General features: G+C 43.1%; 1 protein-coding gene across 2 annotated transcripts in view; it reads left to right on the top strand.

The window, feature by feature from the left end:
- The window catches only part of ADGRG4 (adhesion G protein-coupled receptor G4), a 1,454,718-nt gene that overhangs the window by 156,301 nt on the left and 1,275,087 nt on the right, over window positions 1-23,330 (top strand). The window lies entirely within an intron of this gene.

Raw genomic sequence — 23,330 nt, 5'->3', positions numbered from 1 at the left:
TGGCTGGAGGAATCCATCTATGAGGACCATGATGTTTCAAAAAGTAAAGACATGTTGCTATCTATATCAAAGTATATCCATGTGTAACAGAGAATGAAAATCATAGCTTTCATATTCGACCATATGTCTGCCACTCAAAGTATTACACAACAAGCAGGAAAAAAGCCCATTGTCAAAAATATAGAGGCCACATCCAGTTTTTGAAGCATGCTAGTCAAGGTACTAAAACTGCTGAAAGGGCTTCTAAGTCCAAATCTAGGTTACCAGGTGTAAAGGTGATCAGGGTCATTAACATAAGGCTTGTGTTGGAGGGCTATACCATTCTAACACCAAGAGGAATATTTGAAATCGTATGATTATTTTAATGACTTCTCTATGTGCCATGCCTGCAATACACTGCCCTGGCATAGGTCAGCCACCCCTCTAGCTGGGTGCACTATACCAGTGGTGAGGGTACAGGTGCATGAGCCCTGTGCCCCTACAGTGTCTAAGTGCATTCTTAGACATTGTAAGTGCAGTGTTGCCATTAAGAGTATATGGTGCTCTGAGTTTGCCATTACGAACTCCACAACACCATAATGGCTACACTGAAAACTGAGAAGTTTGGTATCAAACTTCTCAGCACATTAAACCCACACTGATGCCAGTGTGAGATTTAATGACAAGTGCACACAGAGGGCATCTTAGAGATGCCCCCAGAAAAACGAACCCACCATTAGTGTTCAGGCTACAGTGGCTGCTTTCAGCTGCCACCACCAAACATGTTTCTGGATCTCTCGGTTGAGAGTGCCTGAAACAATGCACATCCTGGGACGAGGTGCCAAGCCTCCTCCCCAAGGATGGGCAGGGTTTTCGAAGGGGAAGCTTCAAAGGCTTGCCGCCTTTGAGAGCTTCCCCAGGCCACTTGCTGCTCTCAGCAACTGGTCCCCACTGGTTCTGACCCTCACTTTGGGTGGGAGAACCGGCAGAAAAAACAAGTGAGGAAGAGAGGTGAATGAATAAATGAATGAATGAATGAATGAATGAATGAATGAAAGGCGTCTTATCCTGCGCAAACTTAGCCCAATGGGCGTCAAGGCGCCTACTTCATAAATACCAGCTCATATCCATGGCGTAGCAATCCATCATAAAATAGGCTCTGGAGAAACACCACGTTTTTAAGGCCTTTTTGAACAAGTCCATTGAGGGTTAAGGTTTTAATCTCAACTGGAACTGTGTTCCATAACTGAGGGGCAACAATGGAAAAAGCCCTGGCTCCCCATCTGGTCAGCCTGAATCGAGGAACAACAAGTTGGGATAATCCCGCAGAACGGAGACACCTTGTTGGAAAATAGCGGGTGAGTAGAGAGCTGATAGCACCCTTAGAGCCATCCGCCAGTGCTCTATACGTCAGGCACAAAATTTTAAAAGAAATTCTGTGCTGGACAGGAAGCCAATGGAGATCCCTCCTCGCAGTGGTGGCAGATGATGTCTTAGGAAGGGCTAAGACAAAACGCGCTGCAGCATTCTGCACGATTTGCAGTCGATGTATAAGGCCCTTATTGGACTCCATGTATAAAGAATTACAGTAATCTAACCTGGAGCCAACAAGGGCGACTGCAATCTGTTTGCGCGCCTGAAGGGAGAGATAGCTACGGATTCTGTTGAGTATCCTGATCACACCCCAGCAAGTGGCCACGGTCCGATTCACTTGTAGAGACATCGAGAGTGAAGTATCAAAGACCACGCCGAGATTTCTGGCTGATTGGGAGGGGGTGGGGCAGGTGCCAAGAGAGGAAGGCCACCACTCACTCGACCAAACATCTTGGTCCTTCCCAAAGACCAGTACCTCTGTCTTGTCGCCATTCAGCTTCAGGGAGTTGATGATCATCCAGTCTGCCACATGCTGCATGCATGACCTGAAGCTGAAGGCAGATGTAGTGACAGAGGAATGAGTCAGTGACACCATGATCTGGGAGTCATCGGCGTAAGATACCACCTCCATCCCCTGCGATCTTACCAGCCTAGCAAGGGGGGCCACGTAGATGTTAAACAGGGTCAGACTTAATGCCGACCCCTGTGGCACCCCGCATTGCAGAGACTTGGCAGGGGAGAGGTGGTTTCCGAGCATCACTCTTTGTTCCCTATCAAGGAGAAAAGAGTTAAGGAGACTCAGGGCCGGCCCAGTAACACCTGCCTCCCTAAGCCGAGATGTTAGGATGGCGGGAGACAGGGTATCGAACGCGGCCGTGAGGTCCAGCAGAACTAAAACTGTAGTTTGACCAGAGTCCACTTTGCGTCGGATGTTATCGACCACAAGAGTGAGAGCAGATTCTGTGCTGTGATATTTTCTGAATCCGTGTTGGGTGTTATCAAGGTACTCAGAAGCATCCAGAAAGGAAGACAGATGGAGATTGAGGTGTGCTTCTAGTATTTTTGCTGGTGCAGGGAGTAGGGAGATAGGCCTAAAATTTTTAAGGAGGCCGGGGTCAAGTGATGGTTTTTTGAGGAGAGGCTTCACAATAGCCTACTTCCATACCGATGGAAAGGAACCCTGGGCAATGGCCTTGTTCATCACCTCCAACATAGAGGGAAGAAGACTGCTTCTACACTCTTTAAGTTTTTTAAGAGGTAGAGGGTCCATTGGGGAGGAGGATTTCGTCCTGTCTAGTAGACGGTTCAGTCCTTCAAGAGACAGAGATGGGAATTCCGTGAATGATCTAGAAGGAGCTGCATCCATAGAATCCAAAGTACTTATAACAGGAGGGATATTCTCGTCCAGGGAATGACGTTGTACTTCTAAAGAGGTATGGATGTCCAGAATTTTATTGTGAAAAAAGTCTGAGATGTCATTACAGAGATCCTGAGAGCTGACTACGGGATCTGGGAGTTGAAGGGAGCATAGCGAGTCAGCGATTTTAAAAAGTTCCCTAGAGGAAGTGAGAGAACTAGTAAGGTTGGAAAAGTATTCCTGCTTTTCCAATATCACTTTCTGTTTATACTCCCGCAGAGCAGACTTATGGGCCTCCCGGTCCTTAGGGTCCCAGGATTTCCTCCATCTTCTCTCACGGCTTCTGCAGCCCTGCCTTAAGGATCTCAACTGTTCAGAGAACCACGGTGCTGTAGGCTTCCGCCGGGCTACATAACGCAGGGATGCGGGGGCAAGCTTTTCCACAGCGTTAGTGATAGAATCCATCAGATCTAGAGCTGCCTCATCCGCGTCTTTAGGGGAGAGGACCTCGGGAGATAAAACTAGAGAGGTGTGCCCACGTCTGCCAACTCCACCCCTCAAGTGGGGGAGGCGAGGTGAAGCACAACTCTCCATCCACACCATCTTGAAGATGGGGGGACTCAGCCAACAAGGGACAGGCACATGCCCCCCTCCCACTGGAGGGTGGCATGTCCGCCCCAGGGAAGAGACCCATTGGTCCCTGCCTTTTACCTACCTGTAACACCCCCAAACCTAGTATTTAGGGGCACCCCTGAACCTTGCTTCCTCAGACAAGAAGAAACTACAAGAAGAAGAAGGACCGAACTGCTGTGTTGAAGCTAACCAGAGGAAGACGCCCACTGACTTGGCCCCAGCCCTATCGGCATGTCTCCTCCTCGAACCTGCTCCTGTGAAATCCTAGTGTGTCCTACAGCCAGAAACCTCAAAAACCCCAGTGGACCTGCCTCCCTTCAACTCCAAAGACTTTGTCTCCAGGGAATACAGGATTTGTTCCTCTGCAACCTTTAACCTTGGCCTGAAACTGTGAATCCGCACCACTCTGCACCTGTCCTCCACTGCCCTAGCTCGAGTGGGCAAACATCATAACGAGGTCACCCAGGCCATCCTGACCCTAGATCTGGCGACCCCATACCTGCCTCAAGCCTCCAGTTGACGCCTGCAGTCTAAGAAGATCTTGTAGTGTAGTTCCTATATTCCCAAAAGGCTCTGCACATTGGAATAACATAAACAGCAGTGTAGACGTAGGACTGAGGTCATCTAGGTCTCTACTGACTATGTTAGACCTATTTAGTTTTGCCAGCTAGCTCAGAGGTCACTAGAAACTTTCTCGAATGTTCTGGAAAGGGTTAACAGTCCTGATTTAGACAAGAAGGGATTAGTTTCTGACAACCGCATAAACATGACAACTTTGCTCCCTCAGAATACATAGTGTATCTCTAGAGTCGTGTGAAAACAATAGACAGCTATTTCAATCAGTCAATCGTGCATGCTTAATTTCACCAGAGTGCAGAGAAATAGAGAGACGGGGGTTTTCAATAAAAGGTGTTATTTTATTGAGCAGTCTTCTTTCTCATGCAAGAGAAATGAATTGCCACAATTGAAATACTTATTATAAAGTAAAGTGCGTACAGTAAAAGTAGTATTATGAAATAATACTGTAAAAGCATTGATATGGTTTCTTAGCCATATGATACTTTAAAATGGATAAAATATATACATACATAAAAACATTGACTAACGAACTCAACTGGTGCTTCTAAGATACGCCTACCCCGGTGTACCTGACCTAAGCCTAATACGTGGGAAGGAGTAAGTAAATTGCAGTTTTAAGTTAAGTTAGGTTTTTGCCAAGTATCGGAATCAAGAATTCTCTCTAAGGTTTTAATCAGCTCCGTACCTTGGTTATAGAATGAAGGAGGTCTGTATCTCGCTTCTCAGGACTCGATCTCCCAGCAACCCGTGAGGGTGACTTGGGAACACCGGAGCTGGATTTTATCGGCTGGAGAAAAAGACAGCGTCTCTCTCAGTGCGTCGAAGGGAGGGGCATTTTCCTTTGGCTCTGGCAACAGCTGGGCTCTCGGCAAGTAGAACGTCGCTCTGCTCCCCACCACTGTGTGTTTGCTTAAGGCAACGTTGGTATATTTATACCTGAAAGGTGCCGGGTTTGACATAAGGTTGGACATAAGACGTCACTAAGAACTAACAGTTCTTTCTGGACTCCAGGAGTTCTTGTGCAAATCAAAACAAAAGCAGGGGGAATTCCCGGGCTGCTGGAGGCTTGGTTTGTTTAAAGAACGCGTTGTGCTTTCTAGGAGTCTATGGGAGTAGCCTTGCCGTGTTTTGGACTGCATGGGCTAATACTAAATATGGATATGATTCTTATGCCTTTATAAGGATACTATTTGTTATAACCACATAAGGGCATGAATCGGGAATATCGAATTAGGGTCCTAGATAGAAATACAACACCCACTCCACGTATTAATGTCCATCATTACTAAAAAATAAGCAATATTAAACATACGATGCATGTGTGTTTTCCAACCCACCACAAAATACATAATTGCATTTGAAATGGTGTATGGTATATACACGAAAATGAGTATTGGTACTGTACGTTTTTTTCAAGCAAAGTTATCATTCAGTTAAATGCATATATATCAGCTGAATGAATTGCGAAAATTACACATGAAATGGCTCTGTATACAGAAGAGAAGGTCGAGACCATTTCATCACATATTTATACGATAATGTACATGTGCTAGAGGCTGAGGTAAAATATTGTCTCTAATGTCTCTAAAAATAGAAGCTCTGTTGTCTAAGAATAGTTCTACTTTAAGCAAAGTACTATGTGCCGGAAAAAATGGTAAATATTTTTGATTTGAAAGAAAAATAATTTCGCTTTCAGGGGAAAAAATAGTTCCAAAGGTTTTCAGTTGCTTTGTTTAACAGAACTGAAGGCCAAATTCAGAGTTCAGGGAACGCTGTGTGTTTGTTGTTTTTAAAAGTTATTCTCGTTGTTCAGGGGAGAACATCATATCAGACAGGCTTGCAAAAAATTGGTCTACAACATCAGGTGAAAGTTCGACCAAGTTTGAAAATACTGTAACTGTGCAGTTTTGTGCGTGATTGCTATCATCAATGTTTGGATCAGCAATGCTCACTGAAGGTTGTACCTGTTTGGTGCTGCTTTCCTCTCGTACTTCACCGCCACCTACTCGTAATGGTGAAGTCTTAACGAATGCTGTCATCAGAATAGGTAGCCGCTGGGGACAACACATTGCATGAGTCATTACTGGACAAACAAAGTATCAATATCCATTGGTACTACTGATGGTAGTGTAAGACAGACGTCTAACACGCATTCTTCTCTGCATAGCAGACATCGAAGCACAGGTAAGATGAAATCCTGCCAGATTGGTCTGAATGAAAGAAACCAAGTTGTACTCAGATCTCTTAGCTGGGATAATCCGAGGACCTTAGTGATACGGTCTCGATATCGTATTGCTAGGATCGTTTCTTCCATCGTTGCCGGAGTCTTGTCTGTGGTTTGGCTTGCCATATCGGAGCAGAAGGAACAAAAATAAAATTCATGTGCGATGCCACTGGTATCAGACATGTTTAAAATTTGACTTAACATTTCTACTAAATGCAGGGGGCAATTTGTTGATAAAAGGGTATGTATCTCTGACGTTGTCCTTGCAACTTGCAGATCATACGTTTCTTTGGACGAGGTCAGCGGCACAGTAGTCTGTAAAAGAATAGACTTCATTCTGCTTAAAGTATCAATTTGAATAGAAGAGATATTCACATAAGGCCATATTGCCGCCTCCATGTCTGGATTGCTGTTGGGATACAATACTTGCATACAGCAAACGACCCTGGAAGTAACGGTTACGAGATAGCATTCTCCTGGCACCATTCCACAACAGCTGTGGTCATTTATTAAAACGTAGCTCCCGTTGGAAAGCTGTCTGAAGAATGGTTCTATCTGTGTTGCAGGAGTGCCTTGCAGGTGGCATGAAAGGTTATTTGAAGACCCTTCGCAGGCTCCATGCAAGTTAATGCCTTGACACAGAAGTGTACCGCTTAGTCATTTTTTACAATTATTGCCACTAAGGAATACCTCCTTTTTCCCTTCACTATAACATTTGTGTGTGTAAGGTAAATCCCAGGTTGATTTGATGTATCGTTTACCCAACCTTTCATACTGGCCTGCTGGTATATATTCTTGGCAATATTTAAACTGGAAAGTTGTTATCGGAATTATAATTGTTCCATGTATTATCCCTTCAATGACAGGTCTCTCTGACATTGTCAATGGTAATCTCTCAAGTTTTTCAATGCTTAGAATCGTATAGTCTGCTCCTTTTTGTGGCAAACTGATTTGTTTATCAGTAAGGTTAAAGATAGAAAATAATGACGTTATGTTGATTAGACGTCATGGCACGTAGCCTGAACGTAGGTTTTGCAACGTCCAGCCTAGCTGTACAATAGAACGCAATTGGGACTGACCATGTTGTAACATTAGCAAGTCTTGCTCTATTATATCAAAGGAAGATGATACAATACTGTCCAGTGAATATATTCTGGAAGACAGAGTCGTTAACCCATTGTCCACTACAGAAAGTGATTTTTCCAAATTTATACGATCAATTTCTCGTATTTTTTCTGCTGTTTCAATTTGCATTACTTTCCAAGCTTCATTGTATGCAGCGTATATTCCGGCTGCTATAAAACGTTTTTGACGCTGTTTGCGAGGTCCCAGTATGAAATCTCGCAAGTCAGCACCTTCTTTAAGTAAAGTCAATTGTTGCTTAATTTCAGCCAGTGTGGATTTCTGTAGCCACTCAAGGCATAATTTCCCTACACTGTATGTTGTAACTTTACCTGGATGTTGTCTCTGGGAATATCTTGGGTCTGGCCTAGTCAGTTTGAACCCCTGTCTTTTGTTCAGGAATCTATATTGACAGTTATTTGTGTTTGTGGGCCAGATCAACCATTTTTTCCAATCAGGATTTGTTCTGTTTTGGTGAAAAATATGGGATACGTCTATTTCCACATCCGTAGTACTATTACTATCAGGTATGGGCTTCGGAATAGACGGTTTATTTAAGTCTTTTATCTTAGCTAAACCAAGACAAGTAGTTTGTTGAATGGTATCATTCAGAAATATTATTGGTTCTGGGATCATGCAGCTCTAAATAATGATTCTAGACCTTGTACCTGCCAGTCTTTTGTTCCCCAGATGGTTTTTGTTTCAATGTTATTTTTTAAAAATTCAAAACCAAATGTAGACATTTTTATTAAACTTTTCAGAATAAATCAGTTTAGTATTTGTCAACATTGTTTTCATTCCTGTCTTATTTAACATTTTAAAATAAAACGTTTCTGGATCACTGTTGTTAAACCCTGAGAAGTATGGAAATTTCTCATAAAATGTCTTCGAACTTCCTTTTGGTGGAGTTGGATAATGATTTTCCCATTGATTATAAGTAAAAACATTTCTAGGTTGTGCAGATTTATGCAAATAGTGATGACCATAGTGATTGTAACGTATAATTCTTCATAATTTGATGAACCCTGTAAATAATCATGTTCTGTAAATTTAGCTGACATTACTAAATCTGACATCATATTATTAATATTTTCAAAGTCCCAATCATCAGAAAAAGAACTTGGTACCACAAAATCACTTAAGGAAACCATAAACTGGTGTGGATACTTCAAGAGTTCAATCGGGCCATAAATGTCATAGTCAGTTCTGTCCCATGCTATACCCCCAGGTATTGGATTGGCTGTGATGTTCACTGATGATAGTTCTCTTTTCTCGATGTGAGAGAATCTGTGAGACTTTAGGACCAAGTTGATGTTCTGACTTGCTGTGTCCATTGTACTATATTTTCCATCAATGAATTTACCCAAGTATAAAACCATGATGAGCCAAAGCAGGAGGAAAAGTACACCTAACACAGTCCAAAATTCAATCCATGGTGAAATCAGATATGTTTCTTTTAGTTGGTGAAAAAGCTCGGTTATTTTTTCTTTGAAAGTTTTTGTTGCTGGCTTGTCTTCATGTTCACTTGGATCATCGGAAAAGTCATCAAAGTCATTAAAGTTGATAAAATAGCCAGATGCAGTTCTGTCAATTGGTGGGATTGCTTCCGGATTTCCATTGATCTTTGCATTTTATTTTGTTACATTTGTACAGTCTGAGGCTACATCGTTGTAGATTGGTGTATCATCAGGAATTGTTGCAATTTGGGTTTCAAGAGGCACAAGTTCCATGGCTTTGTTGCATAGTCCTTTTTTATTTACTGCAGGTTTATCGAATGTGATTAGTCTCTCAGTTTGAACCTCTTGGATTGTAGCAAAGTTTGGTCTTCTTCTATTTCTTGGTAATCCACTGGGCCTGCTATTTATTATCAGCCACATGTTTGTGGTTTCACCAGGTCGATGGAAATAATTCTATTTTCCTTTTTACCAGCAAGTGGCGGTAGTACTACTGATCTTGTTCCGCTGACAGCTTAGACAGGTATTGCTTTTCTGTAAGAAGGCCCAAATTCCTTCTTTACCGCGATCTTTTCTCTGACCAGATCCCCAATCTTTGGAATCCAGACAGGTCTTGCTGGGACAGAGGGTTCTTCAGTGGTTGTTGGCTTAAACTTTATGTTACTTAGACTCTTTAATGTTTCATTCAAGTCCTGTAAAAGAGCCGAACGATCTTTGATATCAAAAGTTTTTTCTTCTACCACTGAAGTTTGACGATTCAGATCCTAGATAATCATTCTAGTACCAAACAAAAGTTCATACGGACTGATACCTCCTAGAGAATTTCTTGGCATGTTATTAAGACTACGTTGGACACTTATTAGATGTTTGACCCACCCATCACCCAAACCTAATACCCTCGCTGATATAGATTGCTTTATGTCACGTTTTTTTCTTTCCACTACCGCATTCCCCTCAGGATGGAAGGGAGAAGAGTACCGCAATGCAATGCCCATGCTGGTCATGGCCTCTTTGTAAGCTCGAGAGCTAAACGCAGGACCCTGGTCAGAATGTAGCATGCCAATTGCGTATGTGCCGATAAAGACTCACAAATCTTTTATAACAGTTCTGGCGTCAGCCGAGCGCTGGGGCCACATTTTTAAGTGAATTCAGTCTTAATAATTATGGGGACGCATTTCTCCGTCTGGATTTCTGCGTATAGATCGCCTGATGCTTTCTAATAAAGATGTCCTGGGAATAGTCTGGTCCGGTTCACAACTGCGATCTCTGTTGCAGTCCGAACAATCCATTGCATATTTGTAAATCTGCAAGCTCAACACCGGCCACCAGTATTCTGATTGTAATTCTATTAGAGATTTCAAGATCTCTTGGTGCCTCGGACCCAGTCCCATGTGTGCGTCTTCAATCAAAAAAACTCTCCGGTTCATGTTTGGAATTACTCTATCCCCCACTCCAGGGATTTGAGGTAAAGGAACGGAGTTTGCATCAATTATGTATGTATTACTGAGTGGATAGTTGAGAGGTAATGCTGCATAATCGCCTTTTAATGACGCTTTTACCGCCAGCATGGTTTCTTCATCTATGTGTTTTTTAGAACGCTTTTTTGTGGCTACGGAAGCCGGTTGAACCGCTGCCGCTGTGGCTCTGTTAGCCAATGAATTCCCTGCAACGTGAATGCCATCACGTTGATGACTCAGTATGTATCATGTGAGTCTTTTGTAGTTCTTTCTGCAAAAGAACTACTTGTTCCCAAAGCGTTTTATGCTTTATTGTAGCACCTGTGTCATCTTTGTAACCGTTTTTGCTCCATATCTGCATGTCACTGTTGTATGACTTGACGTAGTAATGCGAATCGCACACTATTAGTGTGGGGAATTCGCAATCAGCTTTTTCAAGCGCCATCTTTAAAGATCTTATTTCAGCTCGCTGAGCTGAACAGTTTCTGAGTGATTCAGTTTTAATAATCATCGGTTTGAATTTACCAGAGCACCAGCGACCTTTAACAATCGCGCACGCTGCATTGTAGGATTTTTTCTCTACATCGTAATGCTGTGTAAATCTGTCCATATAGATCACACAGGTATATTGTTCGAGAGGCAGAATTGCGATTGGCAGAGGATATTCTTGTTCGTATTCTAGATCATCTAGTTTTTTCATTTTGGGTTCAAAATAGTATTTCATGTCTTCTGTAGCAAGAGAATTTTCCCATTGTATCCATTTTGGATCTAATGCCACTGTATTCAGATTGCGTGGACATGTTAATGCCTCAAGAGCTGATTCTGCTGTATAAACAGTTATTCTCTTGCCTTGGGCTAGGGCTCTTTCTCTTGCTGCAGCAGTTTGAACCGCTGTCAGAATTTTTTCTGTAGATCTGAATTTCATTTCAGCTTGAGTGTATAAATGTGATTTGTAAGCTATAGGTACCGTTTCTCCCTCTTTAGAGGTCAGGTATGTGAATCCGCATCTTCCTGGGATGACTCGGATTACAAGGTTGCGTACGTTTTCGCGAGTTTGCAGTTTTGTTTTAGCTAACATGTCCGTTTGTAATGATTTTAAAATTTCTGTGGGTTTCTGAGTCTAATGTATTGGTTTGAAATCACGTTTTATTAATTCATAGAGAGGTTTAACCCTCTCTGCATAATTTAGAATGTATGTTTTACCGAAATTCAGGAAGCCTAGTATTGATTGTAAATTTTTCAGCATTTTTTTATGCTTGGAGTACTGCACTCTTCTCTAGGAAGTTGTCTGCCAGGCTTTTGCCTTCACTTGATAATTCATATCCTAAAAATAGGACTGTTAGATGGCAATTCTTGACTTTTTAAAGTTGAATTTGTAACCCTCTGATGCGAACCCAAGAATTATGGTGTTCACTCTTTTTAAGTGAGTCACCAGGTCATCGTCTGTAAGATAGATGTCATCGACATATGATAATGCCTCATCATCATATATTTGTAGTAATTCTGTTACCCTTGCTGAGAATAATCCTGGGCTATTCTTAAATCCCTGTGGGAGCCGGCAAAATTGTTTTTGCGACCCCATTATTGAGAAAGCGGTCAAATACCTGCTTTCAGGTGCAATTTTTTGACAGAAGAATCCATTAGAGATATCTAATGTTGTTTTATATTTTTTGCGCACAATGTTGTTCATTAGTGCTTCACTGTGACAGTTTTGTACTGCAAAGGTTTTGCAGCAGGAGTTTAAATGTCTGTAGTCCAAATCTAGGCGATATGAATCGTCTGGCTTGGAGACAGGAAACAAAGGATAGTTCATTTATGAGGTGCATGTTTCAATCACCCCTTGATATTCAAGTTGATCTAAAATCTCCCTGACTTGCTTTTTAGCTTCTTGTTTAACTGGGTACGGCCTTTTTGCAGTAGGTTGATTTTTTAACTGGATTTTGTGGTGAGGAGAGTCCTCATCCCATCCTACATGATTTTTGTATAATGCAGGGGCTTGGGCCACTGCCCATTTTCTTGCGAATGTGTATTTTTTATTAATTGGAATATGATTTGAGAAGGCAGGCATAATCATTTCTTCGCCATGAGGGCACTCCCTGATAAACTCTGTTGGCCAGTCTTTTTCAGCTAACAGGACCTTTAGAAAGATTCTCCCAAAATAGACCTTTTATTTTCCTAGTTCTGTCTCCCTCTATACGTAATGTTATTTCATATAGTTTATGGGGCACGCTAACTCGTGTGTCTGCAGTTTCCACCAGAATGTATTCATTCGTGTCCACTGTCTCCAGAAGATTCATCAGGATCTTGCGAGCTATGGTCACTTCTGCTGCGCTGTCTAGCATTGTCTGGGCCCACTCTCTGTTTTTCAGTTGTGCCCTCAGAATCCTCAGCATGTTTAATTTTAATACTTGCTACCTTTCTGAGAAATTGTGATTTTTTTACTTTGATGAGCAGGTTCTTTGTCTTTGGACTTGACATGCTCTTCCTTGTGTTCTGACCGTCCTCTTCTTTCTGATTTCTGTGAGGAAGTCTGAAAAGAGCTAGAGGGACGTGTATCAATATCTTGATATCTATCAGGTTTTCTCAAATTATCCCTGTCTCTAAGGCTGTATCTTTTCTCAGAGGTTTCCCTTTGGGGAGACTTGCCTCCTCAGCCAGGAGATCTTTCTCTCCATTGAGGAGACCTTCTTCTGGACTGGAATAGTTTTTCCTTCGGAGTGGATTGTTTATTACCATCTCAACTCTTTTTTGGAGTATTTAGATTATTTTTAATAAATGTTTTTTTAGGATTTTCAGTTAATTGGGGTTTTATTGATATCCCACCCAAACTATCTCTTCCTAGCTCTTCATAGGATTTTTCTATGATTCTGGCAAGTTCAAATGGTTGGTCTGTTATATCTGTCTCCTTCAATTTCGAGAGGTACTTTATATCGTCCCTTGCCAATTGAACTAATTCTCTATATGCCGTTGTTAATTCTTTTAGTTTAACCAGAAGTTCTTCGCTCGACATTGTTTCAATGTCTTGATGTGTTGTGTAGCTGGCTAGAACCGGCCATGTGGCTCCTGGTCTACCTAGTGGACCGTGCCTGGTGATGTGATTTTGATGTTTTATGGCGCCATGAAACCAGAGCAGGTGCTCTTGGTAAGTTAGTGGGATTTCAACGTCCTCGAAAGGAGTGTATACATAGGAGGTTCCTCTATTTTGTAAAAGTGGAAATCTTTTGTCTCAGCGTGTGCTGCTGGAAAATGTATCCATGAATAGAATACCTCTGTCTGCCGATATTCATGTGTCTCTATTACGAATATGACCGTACCACCTTTTGGTGATAGTCCATTCTCTGTAAGTTTAAGAGTTATATTTCTTCTTATATTGACCGGAATGATTATAGCACCCGGGTCATTTTCTTGGATGCTTGTGTCATCCGCTAAGAGTCAAGCTGCTAATGCTTCTCTATCTCTTTCTTCTTCAATATTCGTCATTTTACTGAAAGAAAGTTTTTTGTTGCAGATCAAGTTTCAAGGAAACAAAGATTAGGTGCACAATATTTTGGAACACTGTATCCTTCAACGTTGACTAAACCAAAAACTAATACATAGGATTCTCATCCTACTAAGTTCCGGCGGATATTAACCTTTCACCCACTCCAGACGTCTATTGGAGTTTTTACGGGAGAAAAGGGGTCTGTGTGAAAAGCACGACTGAGTTACTCTAGTGTCTCACGTTAGATTATCACCTTACCAAACGTTGGGCGCCATGTAGTGTAGTTCCTATATTCCCAATAGGCTCTGCGCATTGGAATAACATAAACAGCAGTGTAGACGTAGGGCTGAGGTCATCTAGGTCTCTACTGACTATGTTAGACTTAATTAGTTTTGCCAGCTAGCTCAGAGGTCACTAGAAACTTTCTCGAATGTTCAGGAAAGGGTTAACCGTCCTGATTTAGATAAGAAGGGATTAGTTTCTGACAACCGCACAAGCATGACAACTTTGCTCCCTCAGAATAAAGAGTGTATCTCTACAGTTGTGTGAAAACAATAGACAGCTATTTCAATCAGTCAATCGTGCATGCTTAATTTCACCAGAGTGCAGAGAAATAGAGAGACGGGCGTTTTCAATAAAAGGTGTTATTTATTGAGCAGTCTTCTTTCTCATGCAAGAGAAACGAATTGCCACAATTGCAATACTTATTATAAGGTAAAGTGCGTACAGTAAACGTAATATTATGAAATAATACTGTAAAAGCATTGATATGGTTTCTTAGCCATATGATACTTTAAAATGGATAAAATATATACATACATAAAAACATTGACTAACAAACTCAACTGGTGCTTCTAAGATACGCCTACCCCGGTGTACCTGACCTAAGCCTAATATGTGGGAAGGAGTAAGTAAGTTGCAGTTTTAAGTTAAGTTAGGTTTTTGCCAAGTATCGGAATCAAGAATTCTCTCTAAGGTTTTAATCAGCTCCGTACCTTGGTTATAGAATGAAGGAGGTCTTGTATCTCGCTTCTCTGGATTTTCTCGGCTCGAGAAAAAGACAGCGTCTCTCTCAGTGCGTCGAAGGGAGTGGCGTTTTCCGTTGGCTCTGGCAACAGCTGGGCTCTCGGGCAAGTAGAACGTCGCTCTGCTCCCCACCACCGTGTGTTTGCTTAAGGCAATGTTGGTATATTTATACTTGAAAGGTGCCAGGTTTGACGTAAGGTTGGACATAAGATGTCACTATGAACTAACAATTCTTTCTGGACTCCAGGAGTTCTTGTGCAAATCAAAACAAAAGCAGGGGGAATTCCCGGGCTGCTGGAGGCTTGGTTTGTTTAAAGAACGCGTTGTGCTTTCTAGGAGTCTATGGGAGTAGCCTTGCCGTGTTTTGGACTGCATGGGCTATTACTAAATATGGATATGATTCTTATGCCTTTATAAGAATACTATTTGTTATAACCACATAAGGGCATGAATCAGGAATATCGAATTAGGGTCCTAGTTTGAAATACAACAATCTGACCCCAAAAGACCCCCCTACACCCGACGCACCCTTGGGTGCCCGAACCGACTGTGCCTAACTAACCCCTGACTTCCCAACTTACCTCTCGAAGTGGTGGCCACACCCAGAAGACTTCGGTCTCCCTGCCACAGTGATTTTGCAAACCAGAGGTTCTCCGTTGAAAACAACAGGATGTCCAAAGTCGAAACAGCAGCCTGTACCGGCCGTCCTAGTGCTGCTCAGGATGCACCTTTGGTGCTACTTTGTTTCCCCATTTGCCCTGAGCTCAAGCACAGGAGCTTTGCTCCCACGGCCGAGTGGCCTGCTATCCAGTAGCCAACAACCCAAGGCCTCTATCCCCCATTGGATAACATTGGGCCTCAGCACTCTGTACCTGACCGCCCTAGTGCGGCTGAGGGTGTAACGAGAGTGCATCCTTGACCCCGGGGGAACCCTCGTTCTAACCCCAGAAGCTCAACTCCAAAGACTTATTACTTACCTGGTAACTGTTAAATGAATTTCTCTCTATAGCAATCCATTGACTGGTTTTCTCTGAAAAATGTTCTAATTGTGTTGTTGATTTGTGCGGAAACCTGAAAAATAGCAATTGTGCAACACTGTGTTAACTCACCTTTTCTCTAGGAAATGTCCCAGTGTGATATCTAGGCGTATCACACTGAGTAGAAAAAGTAATCTAAAAAGTAATCTCAATAGTAAAGTACAAGTAACTTACCTGTAATTCTTATTGCAAAATCGAAACGAAGTATATGTACAGCATTTCACAGTATTGCATTTATTGCTGATGTATTTGTGGATGATATTGTTTTTTTATAACTCTTTTTATTAATCCACAAAAATTGTTGTACATACAAAGAGCATTTATATTGCATCATTGATCCCTTTTTTACAGTTGAATATCTACCTCTATTAAAAAGTAAAAGTCCAAGTTACTTTTAAGACATTGGTACCCTGCTGCCCTCTTAGAGTCCTCGATATGTCTGCCATGCCGACCAGAGTTTCTCCCCTTTCTTGGGGCAACCTCTACTTTTATAAATCACTAATTCTGCTTGCCAGCAACAGTCTAGGTCATTTTCCCATTCCTCCAGTGTTGGGGTGGATATTGCCTTCCCATTTCCTTGCTACATTGCGTTTAGCAACTGCAGCCGCCAACACCAGCCACATCTGCACAAGTCATGGCCATTCCTCGTTTGTCTCCGTTATTAGGAGGATCCATTTAGGCTCAAGTGGGACTTCCATGTTTTGATTATGGAATTCACCTGGATCATGTGTGATATAGATCCCTAGGTATATAAAGCCTTTCTCTTGCACCGGCACCGAACATCTGAAAGTTAGGGCGGGGAGTCCTCCGGATAGTGGAAACAACAATGATTTGTCCCAGTTGATTCAGTACAAAAAGTATTCTCCATATATACGAAAGATCTGTAGAACGGGATCTATTGATTGCCTCGGTTTCTTCACATACAGCAGAATATCGTCCCATTAGAGAGAAATGCGTTCTTCCCACTCATCTCCTACAGGGATCCCCCAAAACAACGGGTCCTGCTGCACTCATGCAGCTAACGGGTCCAGGTCTAGCGCAATAAGTATCGGGGAAAGCAGGTCACCCTGTCAGGTCCCTCTTTGTAAGTTAAATGCACAAGAAACTGTTGCGTTGACCCTTACCATAGCTAGTTGTTGGTTATAAGGAAATTTAATCCAGGTAATAAATTTAGGGCCTAGGCCGCAATGCTCCAAGAGAGCATAGCGTTAGTTCCATTCCACGATGTCGAAAGCCATGCTTGCGTCCAAAGACAGGAGGGCCGTCTGCTCTTTCATGTCCAACTGGGTAATATGCAATATCCCGAGCAGTCAACGGAGGTTCAGCCTGGTGCTACGGTGCGGCATGAATCCCGGCTGGTCTGGGTGTATGAGTGTCTCAATCACTCCTGTCAATCTCGTGGCCAGAAGCTTGGCTAGCACTTTTACTTCAAAATTTAGCCAAGAAATCGGTCTGTATGACCCTCAACTAGAGGGTTGTTTGCCTGGCTTTAGTATTACCGTTATTGCTGCTGTTCTTTGGTCTGCGAGCAGCCTGCCGTCTTGTAATGCTTGATTGAACATGTTTAGCATATGTTCTGCCATTTCGTCTAACACAGCCTTATATAACTCCACTGGCAGACTATTGGGGCCTGCCGCCTTTCTGGACTGTATGGCTTTAGCAGCTGCGCTAACTTCATCTACTGTTAGGTCCTGGTCAAGGCTTTCATAGTCCTCTCTCCCTAGCCGCGCCATAGCGATGTCTCACAGTATAGCTCCACAGTCCTCTGCCGAGTGTGTGGAGCTGGATGTGTAAGCCTCTTCATAATAATGTGCAAAACCCTCTGCTATCTCCGCCCCAGTTTAATTTTTATTCCCTGTCTCATAAAGTAGTCCAGGAACCCAGCCGCCCCCCATCCGCCTCCTGAGTAACCATGCCAGTAGTTTATTAGCCTTATTCCCTATGTCATAGAGTTGGTTTTGCGTTGCTCTTGCAATAGATCTAGCTCTATCTTCTTCTAGGTCCCTGAGTTCCTTCTGTCAGACTCGGAGAAGGTGCCTCTCCTTATCCACCTGTGGGGCACTTTCCATTGCCAGAGCCTCAAGACGAAGTATCTATGTTTCGAGAGCAACACATTTGACGTGTTTTTCTTTCAAAATGGCGCCTATTTTGCCCTGGATGCGATCCCTGCTGACGGTTTTAAAGGCCTTCCAAAGAGTAACAGCCGAGTCCACTGTCCCAAGGTTCTAAGCAAAATACTGCTCCGCCTCAGCCTGCATTACTTCACTAAAGTCTTCATCCTTGAAGTACCAGGGTTCAAGTCTCGGTGGCAGCATGTGGTCCTTTCCACATACCTACTATTTTCATTTCCTTGGGAGAGTGATCTGATATTCTCCTAGCAATATGAGCTGCCTCTCTAAATTCCACTAGTCCTGCGATGTGTGTTGTGATATAATCTACTCTTGAAAGGCTGCCTGTTGCCGCAGATAGATGTGTGTGTTGTTTTGTGCGGGGTTTTGGTGCCTCCATATCACCCCCAGGCCCAATGCCTCAAATAACCCCCTTAGGTGGCCGCCCTGTCGTAGGTTACTCAAACCCATCTGGTTCCTGCTAACTAGCTCAAGGTCGGCCGAAACTATATCATTCTTATCCCCTCCCAGAACCAATCTCCCTTCCGGAAACTGTATTAATATGGAGCCTAGTGTGTCTATTGTGGTGCATAGTAGCCCTGGTGGCGAGTAGACTGAGCAGAGGTTAATTCTCACCCCCTCCCAGACACCGCTGAGTGCCGTGTATCTGCCGAGGTCATCTATCCACACTTTATGGTCTATGAACAGACATGAGTGTTTAATCAGTATCCCTACTCCTCTTGACTCCCAGGTATGCCTGGCGTGCGCCCTCAGAGTGTATACAAACCTATCTAAGGCCTTGCAATGAGTGCCCCTAAGAAGCGTTTCTTGCAGAAGAATTATATCTGGAAATAGCGCTTAATAAAAAATAATACCGTTGATCTTTTCAATTTCCCATTTAGTCCATTAACGTTCCAGGACCAGACCTTTATCGAGGACTGTGCTTGTCTATTGCTCCCCATGTATGTATAAATTCAACCTGCGAATCTCGTTTTCACCATGGATATTCATGCATACCACTCTTTGTTCCCTACTCTTGTAGTACAGTTCTGAACTAACAAAGCTATCTACACAATCACTTACCCCCTGCTTACAAGGTTTAGGAAACCCCAACTCTCGAACCCGAGAGAAACATGTCCCAAAAGAAACATTACAATATTGGCTTGAAAATGAAGCGGGTGGTCGATCAAGCAGGACCAACGAACAATAAAAGTAATGTTCAGGCCTCCCCACCCAGGCCACACAACAAATAAATGTCTTTGGCATCTCGTGGGTTACGATTCTGTACGCCTTAGCTTTCAAGTTCTATCAAAGTCCTAGATAGTCCTATCTCTTGTCCAGTGCCTCTCCAGCCTGCTCCCTGGCGGAACCGTCTTAACTCTGCATAGTATCCTTATTTCACCCATTTGGATCCTCATCCCCCATGGCATGGCCCACCTGGTTGGCCAAAGATGCACACCACTCTCGGTCTGCCACTGGCTCCCCTCTTTTGTTAGCTGATTTCGTTCTTCGTCGAGTGCCACGATCTTTGTTTTTCCCAGTAGTGCAGCTGCCCTCCTGCCTCTCCCAGGCCTCCTTCAGGGTTGTGAAGTACCACGATTTTCCTTACACAATTACCCTTAATCTGGCCGGGAAGAGCATCATGTACTTGAGATCCCTGGACCTCAGTTCCTTTTTGACCAAATCGAAACTCCTTCCTTGTCTCTGTACTTGGAGTGTGAAATCAGGGAAAACCTGATAGTCCAGTTCTCATATGGGAAGTCTCTTTTCACTCTCGTAATCTGGAGTATTGCTTCTCTGTCCCGATAATTAAATATTCTGGTGATTATAGTGCGCAGCGGGTTCCTGGGGGGGAGGTCGCGGCAGTACTGTAAGGGACCTCTCTATGGTGAAAAACTTTGAGAGGCATGGGGGTTGCAACTTGTTGAGGATGAGGTCTTCCAGAAAGAGGTTGACACTTTGCCCTTCTGCTCCTTCAAGCACCCACACTACCCTTATGTTGTTCTCTCTTCCTGGTCTTCGAGCAGAACCTCCATTTGTGATGTTTGGTGCGTAAAAGTACACCTGTTCTTCTAATTGCTTAGTTTTGGACGGAAGTTGGTTAATGTCAGTCTCTACAATCGCCACCTTTTCATTGAGCTTGGAGAGATCTGCTCTTATTAGGGTGACCTCTAGAGATGCAGAGTCAATCTTAGGTTCCAGGGAGCCCTTGACATCTCGAATCGCTGCCATAATCGCTGTCAGAGAAGGATCTCGGGCTTCCCTTTCGTCTTTTCACAATGTGGGGGGTCGGGGCACTGTATAATTCTCTATTTTGTTTGTTTGAGTTGAGCTTGCCCCAATGGGCTTCCCCATCGTCCTAAGATTGCCCTTTGTATATGGGTTCTATGACGGTGAGCCCCTGAGCACAGTGTCTTCTACTTTCTCACCACCAGCTCCATGGATCATTTATGCAGTATTACTTCTCAACCCCAGGCTGTCCAACATACTGCCCGTACCCAGGAAGTGGGGAGTTTTCAAACCTGGCTGCTACCTTTGGGCCCACTTCATGGGGCAGTGTCCTCAGATGCCGATTCTGCTTCACTTCTACAGGGGGAGGAGGTTCCCAGCCAGTGTCTTCTACTCTCCTGACCATCTGCCCTCCTCTTCCAATTGGCCCCTGATGTGGCTCGCTAGAGCTCTCGCTCACCTCTGATATCTGAAGCAGCGTCTACCCTCCTCATGGCACAGAAGCAATGTCTCTTGATGGGCTCGTCTGCAAGTGCTGTCAGCGTTGCGGCCTCCTTTCTGGGCTGTCCAACAGGATTAGTTTCAGACGTTCTGCTCTCCGCAAAGCATGCGGATATATGGTACCTATTGGGGAGGTCGCAGTGACTCACTCTGCTAGTGGCACCGGTTCTGTAGAGCCTTCAATGTTACCCTAGGCCTCGCTCGTTTCGGCCACAGGCTGCAGGCCCTGCCCCTTAACTCACTCGAACGCAGCTTTGGCCTCGGCAACCTTTGGCACTATCATCAGTGGTCAATTGTCCCCCCTGGCACTGCCGGCGGGGCTGTCTAGTAGCTCACTCTGCACCAGTCTAATCCACGCTCCGTGCTTCACCGACACTGCGCACCGTCACAGCAGCTTGCCGTCGCGGTTTCCAGACACCGAAGTTCCCCTGATCCACACACCTGGGCTGGTGAGGTTCCTGTGCACTCAGTGTTCTATTTCCAGAGCTCAATGCCTCCGATATCTAGGATATTTCCAGGAGTATGTGTGGCCTTAACTGGAGCTTCTCTACCTTTTGGCCATCTTGGTCTGTGACCAAGCCTACCCCTTGGATGATATTGTTGAGCAGACTAATTTGTATGCAGAACTGATTCTGAGGAAAACAGTGCCACACTCAAGAGCTAATGAGTGAACTTCCACAAATTTCCCTGAGATTAAACAGTTCTGGGGTTTAACTTTGTTGATCTGATTGCTAAGAAAAACTCTGCTCTCTTTATATTGGCCTTCTTAGTCCCTGATGACAACTGGTATATTTCCAGCAACCATGGATCAAGACTGATATTTACTTCTGCAGCCGCTGCAGCCTCGTTATTTTGTGGATAATGCACAGCATTGGTGAAAAAAAGTGTTCCCTTGAACGTAAATAAATGGGAGAAGTCAGAGGGTCAAGGAGAAAAATAATTACAAAATACAACTATATATAAAGAATTCTTACAATTTATTTGAAAATACAAATGTTAAAAGGAGAGTGGTCCAAAGTGGAGCCCACTCAACACAGATAAAACAATAAAAAGTTTTTTTTAACATTCAATTTTGGCCAGGAAGATTGAATCACAAGGACAGAAAAAACTGTAAGACATGGAACTTGTGCAATACTGATTGTATATTCGGACTCTATTGTTAACACCTAAGCTATGTGCAGTATAATACAGTATATCAGCAAAGATGTCGAGATCCTGAATTATACTGGGTGAAGCATCGACGCGTTTCGGTGGTTTTCCAAATTTATGTCCACCTTTATCAAGACACCTTTTAATTTCTGTCGAGGTATTGGGGTCAATATAGTTATCCTTGGAGTCCTTATGCGAGGGTTGAATTGAATCATTTTTCCAGAGGAACCAGAGAAGCAGGCAGTCCGTCGTGAAACAACAGGAAAAGATTCTTATAACACGAGGACATGACAGTAATGCCTCTGGTTCTACAATTTAAAGATTAACGGTTACCAGAGAAGTGCGCAGTCCTTTGCGGATTATTAGAGAAACGGAATCTATCTCTGCAAGGACAAGACTTAGTCGCCTCTGGATTTTAACACTGTAGAGAAAAGCAGCAATACACACTGGGCACAACAATTCTGAACTGACTGTATGCCCACGTACCTATAGTAACAGGAGCACCGTATCGGTAGCACGACCCAGACACACAGTTTTATCATTTGTGTCCAACAATGGATTAACATAAAAATTCTATTCAACCCTCGCATACGGACTCCAAGGGTAACTATATTGACCCCAATACCTCGACAGAAATTAAAAGGTGTCTTGATAAAGGTGGACATAAATTTGGAAAACCACCGAAACGCGTCGACGCTTCACCCAGTATAATTCAGGATCTCGACATCTTTGCTGATATACTGTATTATAGTGCACATAGCTTAGGTGTTAACAATCGAGTCCGAATATACAATCAGTATTTCACAAGTTCCATGTCTTACAGTTTTTTCTGTCCTTGTGATTCAATCTTGCTGGCCAAAATTGAATGTTAAAAAAAACTTTTTATTGTTTTATCTGTGTTGAGTGGGCTCCACTTTGGACCACTCTCCTTTTAACATTTGTATTTTCAAATAAATTGTAAGAATTCTTTATATATACTTGTATTTTGTAATTATTTTTCTCCTTGACCCTCTGGCTTCTCCCATTTATTTACGTTCAAGGGAACACTTTATTTCACCGGTTAGTTAACCCTATTTCCCTTGACTCTAGTTAAGGGGTACCTCTCATATTTACCCTAATGCTCAGCATTGCCAAAAGATCCCCTTGAGTGTGACCACCTCTTCAAGGATTCACCTGTTCTGGACCATTTCGTGGATTATTTTCCAGAGATCTATGTTCTAGGGAAAGACATATCTGCGGACGAGTCTCTGGTCCTGTTCAAAGGCCGTTTGGTTTTCAGACAATACATTCCTAGCAAGAGAGCATATTATGGTCTTAAGATGTATGCTGTGTGAAACAGCCACTGAATATATGTATAATTTTAGGGTGCACAATTGACCCCCCTTGTTGCCCTTTCACCTTTGGAGTAAGTAAAAAAATTGTGTGGGAACTCTCTAGAGACATTTTAATAAAAGTCACTATTTATACTTAGACAGTTTCTACACAGGTGTGCAGTTATTTAATGAATTATTCAATGTGGACAATGTGGCATGCAGCACTACTGGCTCTAACCATAAAGGTTACAGAAAAGAGAATGTGTGTAAAAGACTTCAAAGGGGACAGAACAATGCTTTGAAATTT

The sequence above is a fragment of the Lissotriton vulgaris genome, chromosome 4_1, assembly GCF_964263255.1.
Source record: "Lissotriton vulgaris chromosome 4_1, aLisVul1.2, whole genome shotgun sequence".
Taxonomy (NCBI): domain Eukaryota; kingdom Metazoa; phylum Chordata; class Amphibia; order Caudata; family Salamandridae; genus Lissotriton; species Lissotriton vulgaris.
This window is presented reverse-complemented; position numbering and strand designations above follow the sequence as displayed.